Here is a 9,650-nt window from a genome sequence, read left to right on the forward strand (position 1 = left end):
TCACGACTTTCTTGGTGTGTTTCAACCATGATAGTTTGTTGGTGATGTGGACACCAAGGAACTTGAAACTCTCAACCCGTTCCACTACAGCCCCGTCGATGTGAATGGGGGCGTGTTCGGCCCTTCATTTCCTGTAGTCCACGATCATCTCCTTTGTCTTGCTCACGTTGAGGGCTTGTTTAATACTGCCCCAGGATAGTAGGGTGAGCAAAGGGGCTTAAAAACTTGTACTAACGATTAAGGTTTGAAGGTTGTATATGTACACTATGTCCCTGGAACCCTAACACCATGTCTTAGCTTTACACAGGTCCCTGCAGAATTCTGCAGTATTGCTTAACGAGCTAAGACCAGCACCTCAGACAGCCCTGAGGTCATTAGCCAAGCTAGATCAATAGGGAGCTACCGAAAACAACATATAACAGCGAGGAAAGTGTGCCACTCCATGTTGCCCTCATCACTTCAGCAGACCTGGGTGTGTTCCAAATGTCACCCTATTCCCTACATAGTGCACTATGTTTGACCAGACCCCTATGGACCCTGGTCAAAAGTAGTGCACTATATATGGTAAAGGGTGCCATTTGGGACACAGAGCTGGTATTGATTTCTTACCGGTCCACTGTATATCACTCTCCTAATGAACTCACCCACACACCAAAGGGCACAGATAAATACTAGGCCGTGAGGACTCCATTTTCCATCCCTAGTCCATGTAACCAATCGCCTCGGAGGAAGACGGAAGATGTCTCTGTTATTGTTGTAAATGCTGTTGACAGAGCTCCAGAGTTCTTCTGTGGAGATCGGAGAACCTTCCAGAAGGACAACCATCTCTGCAGCACTCCACCAATCAGTCCTTTATGGTAGAGTGGCCAGACGAAAGCCACTCCAGTAAAAGGCATATGACAGCCCGCTTGGAGTTTGCCAAAAGGCACCTAAAGGACTCAGACCATGATAAACAAGATTCTCTGGTCTGATGAAACCAAGATTGAACTCTTTGGCCTGAATGCCAAGTGTCATGTCTGGAGGAAACCTGGCACCATCCCTACGGTGAAGCATGGTGGTGGCAGCGTCATGCTGTGGGGATGTTTTTCAGCAGCAGGAACTGGGAGACTAGTCGGGATCGAGGGAAAGATTAACAGAGCAAAGTACAGAGAGATGAAAACCTGCTCCAGAGCGCTCAGGACCTCAGACTAAGGTGAAGGTTCACCCTTCAATAGGACACAGCCAAGACAAAGCAGGAGTGGCTTCGGGACAAGTCTCTGACTGTCCTTGAGTGGCCCAGCCAGAGCCCGGACTTGACCCCCATCAAACTTCTCTGGAGAGACCTGAAGATATCTGTGCAGTGACGCTCCCCATCCAACCTGACATAACTTGAAAGGATCTGCAGAGAAGAATGGGAGAAACTCCCCAAATACAGGTGTGCCAAGCTTGTAGCGTCATACCCAATAAGACTCAAGGCTGTAATCAATGCCAAAGGTGCTTCAACAAAGTACTGAGTAAAGGGTCTGAATACTTATGTAAATGTGATAATTCAGGCTTTTATTTTGTATAAATTTGCAAAAATTTACATAAACCTGTTTTTGCTTTGTGATTATGGAGTATTGTGTGTAGATTGATGAGGGGGAAAAAAAACAATTTAATCAATTTTAGAATAAGGCTGTAACGTAACAAAACGTGGAAAAAGTCAAGGGGTCTGAATACTATCCAATGCACTGTATATTTCACTTATTTCATATTGTGTTTTGTTAGAATCATAGTATGACACTATGTATACTACAATATGTACACTATATGTACATATTTGTGAATAATGTGTACACTATAATACACTATAATCACAATATGATATTACCCTATTAATTCTGAAAATATGTCTGAACCAGTGTACAAACACCCTAATCGAATTCATATTACAAAATTAAACTGACCAAAATAAAGTAACTTTTCATAAATCTAACCAAATCTAATATACAGCAAATTAAAGTAATCACAGTCATGTTGTTGCAAATGATTGTCTAATAATGATGAAAATGGTTGCAAATATACAGCTACAGACGTATAGTGAATAATACTGCTATACATAAATGTTATCTACCAAGATTAATGTAGATGGGCAGTTAAATGCCTCAGAATGTGAAAATCAACTGTAATTTCAATAGATTTGATTGTATTAGTCACGTGCACAGGGTCACAGATTTAGTTGCAGGGTACAGTGAAATTCTTAAGCTCAGTGCTCCATGTGAATGAAACAATAAAAATAACAATAATAATAAAATAATCAATTGTATTTTTAAATACATATTTACAACTGCAACAATGATAAATGTCCATTGGGGTGGGGGCAGGGTAAATGTCTGTTACTATTAGTAATGGCTGTAACATGAAAGTGGTGGCCTTTAGAATCTCCTTGTCCATACAGGAAGCCTTTGTGTACTTGCTTTGGTAAATGTCTTTGTTTGTGTGCGTGTGTGTCTGTGTGTGTGTGTGTTAGTCCTTGTGTGTGGGTGTGCATGTATATCAGGACAGCTCCGGGCCTTGAAATTTCTCAGTATCTCGGTATGATTCAATCACCCTCACTTGCCCAGATTAGGGCCCCTTCACATGACATGGGCCCAGGGCTTCCTAGTGCCCCAGGCCACTCGGATACAGGAAAACACGAGAACCAAGTCAGCACTGTGTGAAATGGCTGCCATTACGGCTCTATTCTCTATTCTCTACCACAGAAAGGCCTGTGAAAACCCCCTGTTCTTCTGTAGGTTCCCTAGTCCAAGGAGGAAACTGACATGGGCGAAGGTCAACCAGAGGGCACTGATGCTAGTATTTACGATTTGGACACATAATGTGATGTTACTAATGTGTTCCAAAGGTTGGATGATGGGGTTTATTGATTTGACCACTGACTGGTGTTTATTGACAGGTGTGTTGCCATATGGTCGTTGGGTGCGACCATATATGGGCTTACACTGCATTCAGAAAATATTCAGAATCCTTCACTTTTTCCACATTTTGTTACATTACAGCCTTATTCTAAAATGGATTAAATTGTTTTCCCCCCCCTCATCAATCTACACACAATAACCCATAATGACAAAGCATTATATAATAAATAAAAATAAAAACCTGAAATATCACATTTACATAAGTATTCAGACCCTTTACTCAGTACTTTGTTGAAGGACCTTTGGCATCGATTACAGCCTTGAGTCTTCTTGGGTATGACACTATAAGCTTGGCACACCTGTATTTGGGGAGTTTCTCCCATTCTTCTCTGCAGATCCTCTAAAGTTCTGTCAGGTTGGATGGGGAGCGTCGCTGAACAGCTATTTTCAGGTCTCGCCAGAGATGTTAGATCAGGTTCAAGTCCGGGCTCTGGCTGGGCCACTCAAGGACATTCAGAGACTTGTCCCGAAGCCACTCCTGCTTTGTCTTGGCTGTGTGCTTAGGGTTGTTGTCCTGTTAGAAGGTGAACCTTCGCCCTAGTCTGAGGTCTTGAGCACTCTGGAGCAGGTTTTCATCAAGGATCTCTCTGTACTTTGCTTTGTTCATCTTTCCCCCGATCCCGACTAGTCTCCCAGTCACTGCCGCTGAAAAACATCCCCACAGCATGATGCTGCAACCACCATGCTTCACCGTAGGGATGGTGCCAGGTTTCCTTCAGACGTGATGCTTGGCATTCAGGCCAAACAGTTTAATCTCGGTTTCATCAGACCAGATAATCTTGTTTCTCATGGTCTGAGTCCTTTAGGTGCCTTTTGGCAAACTCCAAGAGGGCTGTCATATGCCTTTTACTGAGGAGTGGCTTCCATCTGGCCACTCTACCATAAAGGCCTGATTGGTGGAGTGCTGCAGAGATGGTTGTCCTTCTGGAAGGTTCTCCCATCTCCACAGAGGAACTCTGGAGTGCTGTCAGAGTGATCATTGGGTTTTTGGTCACCTCCCTGACCAAGGCCCTTCTCCCCCGATTGCTCAGTTTGGCTGGGCGGCCAGCTCTAGGAAGAGTCTGGGTGGTTCCAAACTTCTTCCATTTAAGAATGATGGTGGCCACTGTGTTCTTGGGGACCTTCAATGCTGCAGACATTTTTTGGTACCCTTCCCCAGATCTGTGCCTCGACACAATCCTGTCTCAGAGCTCTACGGACAATTCCTTCGACCTCATGGCTTGTGTTTCTGCTCTGACATGCACTGTCAACTGTGGGACCTTATATAGACAGGTGTGTGCCTTTCCAAATCATGTCATATCAATTGAATTTACCGCAGGTGGACTCCAATCAAGTTGCAGAAACATCTCTAGGATGATCAATGGAAACAGGATGAACCTGAGCTCAATTTCGAGTCTCATATTAAAGGGTCTGAATACTTATGTAAATATTTTTTTTTATATATCTATATAAAAAAATGCTAACATTTCTAAAAACCTGTTTTCACTTTTTCATTATGGGGTATTGTGTGTAGAAAGATTGATGAGGAAAACATATAATGTAATCAATTTTAGAATAAGGCTGTAACGTAAAAAATGTGGAAAAAGTCAAGATTGTAAATGAAAGATAAACATTTTTGCTAAAAGTATTATTGTATTATTGATCGATTGACTACGACTTTTCAAATCACCCAGTAGTGCTATCTGCAGAGTTAGCTCCAGGTAAATGTTGCAATTCTTTAGCCATTTCTGGACCTGTGACCAAAAACAAGCTATGTATGGACAGTACCAAAATAAATGATCTAATGACTCTGCCTCTTCGCAGCAAAATCTGCAGAGCTGGGAAGAATTAATAGAATTAAATTGGTTGCAAGAATTTTGTATGATAAATTAAATTGAAAAATTCAATTTTCTTTAACCACATGAATGCTTCTTACATTAAAACAAAAAGTGATGCAGTCAGTCCTCCTTTACTTTTAGCCAAGCAAGACTGGCATGCAAAGTATTGATATTAGCCCTCTGATTACAGTGACGAGAAAGACAATAACCGCTCAAACGTCCTGTTTTTAATGCTTCATGCCGAAATAAGTGCATACAGTTGAAGTCGGAAGTTTACATACACTTAGGTTGGCGTCATTGAAACTCGTTTTTCAACCACTCCACACATTTCTTGTTAACAAACTAAAGTTTTGGCAAGTCGGTTAGGACATCTACTTTGTGCATGACACAAGTAATTTTTCCAAAAATTGTTTACAGACAGATTATTTCACTTATAATTCACTGTATCACAATTCCAGTGGGTCAGAAGTTTACATACACTAAGTTGACAGTGCCTTTAAACAGCTTGGAAAATTCCAGAAAATGATGTCATGGCTTTAGAAGCTTCTGATAGGCTAATTGACATAATTTGAGTCAATTGGAGGTGTACCTGTGGATGTATTTCAAGGCCTACCTTCAAACTCAGTGCCTCTTTGCTTGATATCATGGGAAAATCAAAAGAAATGAGCCAAGACCTCAGAAGAAGAAAAAAATGACCTCCACAAGTCTGGTTCATCCTTGGGAGCAATTTCCAAACGCCTGAAGGTACCACTTTCATCTGTACAAACAATAGTACGCAAGTATAAACACCATGGGACCACGCAGCCGTCAGGAAGGAGACGCGTTCTGTCTCCTAGTTTGCAACTGCACATGGGGACAAAGATCGTACTTTTTGGAGAAATGTCCTCTGGTCTGATGAAACAAAAATAGAACTGTTTGCCCATAATGACCATCGTTATGTTTGGAGGAAAAAGGAGGTGGCTTGCAAGCCGAAGAACACCATCCCAACCGTGAAGCATGGGGGTGGCAGCATCATGCTGTGGGGGTGCTTTTCTGCAGGAGGGACTGGTGCACTTCACAAAATAGATGGCATCATGAGGAAGGATAATTATGTGGATATATTGAAGCAACATCTCAAGACATCAGTCAGGAAGTTAAAGCTTGGTCGCATATGGGTCTTCCAAATGGACAATGACCCCAAGCATACTTCCAAAGTTGTGCCAAAATGGCTTAAGGACAACAAAGTCAAGGTATTGGAGTGGCCATCACAAAGCCCTGACCTCAATCCTATAGAAAATGTGTGGGCAGAACTGAAAAAGCGTGTGCTAGCAAGGAGGCCTACAAACCGGACTCAGTTACACCAGCTCTGTCAGGAAGAATAGGCCAAAATTCACCCAACTTATTGTGGGAAGCTTGTGGAAGGCTACCCGAAATGTTTGACCCAAGTTAAACAATTTAAAGGCAATGCTACCAAATACTAATTGAGTGTATGTAAACTTCTGACCCACTGGGAATGTGATGAAAGAAATAAAAGCTGAAATAAATAATTCTCTCTACTATTATTCTGACATTTCACATTCTTAAAATAAAGTGGTGATCCTAAGGATCCTAGGATTAAATGTCAGGAATTGTGAAAAAATGTATTTGGCTAAGGTGTATGTTAACTTCCGACTTCAACTGTAAAATCGAATCAAATTGTATTTGTCACATGCGCCAAATACAGCTGTAGACTTTACCGTGAAATGCTTGCTTACGAGCCATTCCCAACGATAATAATACAAATTAAATAGTAACACAAGAGGAATAAAATAAAATACACAAGAATGGAGTTATATACAGGGAGTACCATACAGCATAGACCTGATTATCCAACCATTTGGATCAGTTATGGGTCTATTCTCAACAGTTTACAAGGTCCAGAAAGGTACATTAGCAAGTTACTCATTATGGTTTATTTTGATCACACCATCGCATGCACTCTCTCTCTCTCCTCCAAGCCAGGGGCATATTCATTATGGAAACCGTTTACCGTTTATAACCAAACTGAAGCAAACAGAGAAAAACGATTCTATTGGACAAATTCAGGTAGTTCCCTCCCCATTCCGTTCCATTTGCTTCCGTTTAAGAAACATTTTGCAACAGAATTGGTGTAATGAATATGCCCCAGTTCTTTTGGTTTCTGTATTTTACATTCAGCAAGCAAGACCAAGCTGTAGTAGTAAATAAAATGCTTGAAATAAGTGTACAACAAGCTATTGTAAGTCTAGCTTTTCCTGGGACTCCAAGAGCTAAAGAGGAATTATTATAAATAATACTGCTGTGAATAGGCCAAGGTCTACCCAATGAATTTACACAGTGAAATATTTTTTTATAAATCAGATTTATATGAAATGACAGGCAGCCTATGATAAACATATCGATTGAAAATGAAGGATAACAACTCATAGGCATATAGATAGTCCAGCCATCCACATGGACTGTTGTCCCCCCATTTGGTAGCAACTCCTCCAACACCTGATTAAATCCATTCCCTTTTTTCCGCATTGAGGAACCATCTCCTTTCGACTCCAAAATTCCATTGAACTTTTCTAGACTCTCTTCAGCGTACAGACACTGCAAGAAACCCTTACATTATTGTGAAGATTATTGTTTCCCGAGTTCTTAGTTGTCTTGAACGCACTGAAGTCGGAAGTCAGAGATTTCAGAGTTCCCAGTTGTTTTGAATGCAGCATTTCTGTTGCGCACTAGCTCCGTATGTCATCACTACAAGCGCTATTTTATATGCCAGATCTCTACATGCCCATGTGCTGGATAGGCCAAGCACAAAGATTGACTGATCAAACAGCCAACAGAAACGCCCCAACCAGCCAGAGACATAGAGAGAGAAAGGTTTTTTTCTTATCCAGAGCGACTTACAGGAGTAATTAGGGTTAAGTGCCTTGCTTAAGGGCACATCGACAGATTTTTCACCTAGTCGGCTCGGGGATTAGAACCAGCAACCTTTCGGTTACTGGCACAATGCTCTTACCCACAAAGCTACCTGCCGCCATCAAAGTTACACATAGTCAAATTCAATACGTCAATTCCAAAATGCTGACAAATGCTGACATTTAATCTAAAAAAAAAATTATATGACCCTCCCATGGATGAAAAAATAAATAATAATAAACCCTTCCCCTGACTGAAATTGAAAAAGCACAACCCTTCCCCCATTTTCTTCCCGGTAATAATTGTGAACATTTCGACCGATCCCTAAGAGGCAATCAGACTCATTGTGCTCGGTTGCGATTATTGTGACGGATAGTCAGGTTAATATAATAGCTCGTTTAAAACGTTTACATACTTTGCAAGAAGAACGATTTCCCTAATAATCCTGTTTACATGGACACATCTGAAATCAGGCTACTGATTGGACTTTTGATAAATGCAGAAAATCGCCAATCCAGATAAACGTTCAACCACAGTGACCATATTATTTTTACGAAGACTATTTGATTCTGAGTTCGGACATATAGAGTTTGTATGTGAAAACTATTTATAAGATGTATACTTTCAGTTTTTCCGAACTCACTTCACTAGCGCATACAGTGGGAAGCTTGCGCTACCGGGTGCTGGCACATGCGCAGATCAAATACACCGCTGGAACGCCGATTAAGCTATTTACATGTCCTAATAATTCGAACGATTTCTCAGAAAACCAGGTGTTTAAATCGGCGTATGCTTACTTCGATTATGACCTTACGCCGATTAAGATAAGCAGAGTAAGGTGTTTACATGACTAATGCCATACTCGGCTTTCAGCCATAATCAGTTTAATATCGAATTATTAGGGTGCATGTAAATGCACTCACTGGCTTCTATTTAAAACTGCTGAGTGCACTGCTTTGATAGTGCGATTGCCAATGCATTTGCAAGTACTTTTCCTAACACCACTTATTTGCGTCACATGGCATACTCCACTTATCTCGTGCCACAAACTAACAAGGGTCCACGAAGATGCACACTTGACTTTGTTTGGGACTGAAAAATATGTTTGTAGGCTTTAATCCTTTAATCAACTATTTAGATTTGCCTAGTTAAATAAAGGTCAAATACAAAAATATGTAACAAAAAAAGGATAGAGAACACTTCATTGACTGTTTTAATGTGTCTACTCAGTGAAGCGTGAAACATAACATTACAATCCCCTGCTCGCTTTGCTTTATGTACCACAGTTAGTTATATAAATATGATTGATGCTTTAGGTTGTTCTATTGGTTCTATTGCTTCCACTTGTGTTGATGGCTCGCTGCCCTCACAATACCGGCCTATGTCTAATAATGGATTATAGTGGGCTAGGCCTATTTCTCTTTCAGTCCTTGTACATCTGTGGAGTTGGTGATAAGTGACATGGAGTTGAACTATTTCTGTATATTTGTATTTTACGTTCCACAGTCTGTCTATATATTCTGTGGGGGAAAATTGTAATTATTTTGTTCTCCCATTTACAAAAATTCTACAGTCTACATGGTTCAGTAATTGGCACATCAACTGAAAAATGCATGAACATCACATGGGCAACTGAATAATCACACACTGCCATCCTAGATCTCTAAACACCAAATAGAACATACAAAAATGATTTTCATTAAAGGATATTTAATAAATTGAACATATTTAAAGGCAACATTTTGTTTTGGCATTTGTGTGTGTGTGTCTGTATGGCAAGAACAATGCCCATTATCAGACCATAATAAACAAAACAAGTCAATCAGAACGTAGAGTCTTTCAATCTATGTACAAACAATGCTCTTACATATTTCATGTTTTAATTTAGGACCCCGCGGAAAACCCCCATCGTTTGAACTTGATAAAGAGGCAGGCGGGGGGGTTTGGGTTTTTTGACGTCAGCTGAATTTGATTATTTTGAACGGGTCAA

The sequence above is a fragment of the Coregonus lavaretus genome (genome assembly GCF_964263955.1).
Source record: "Coregonus lavaretus genome assembly, chromosome: 6".
Classification (NCBI taxonomy): domain Eukaryota; kingdom Metazoa; phylum Chordata; class Actinopteri; order Salmoniformes; family Salmonidae; genus Coregonus; species Coregonus lavaretus.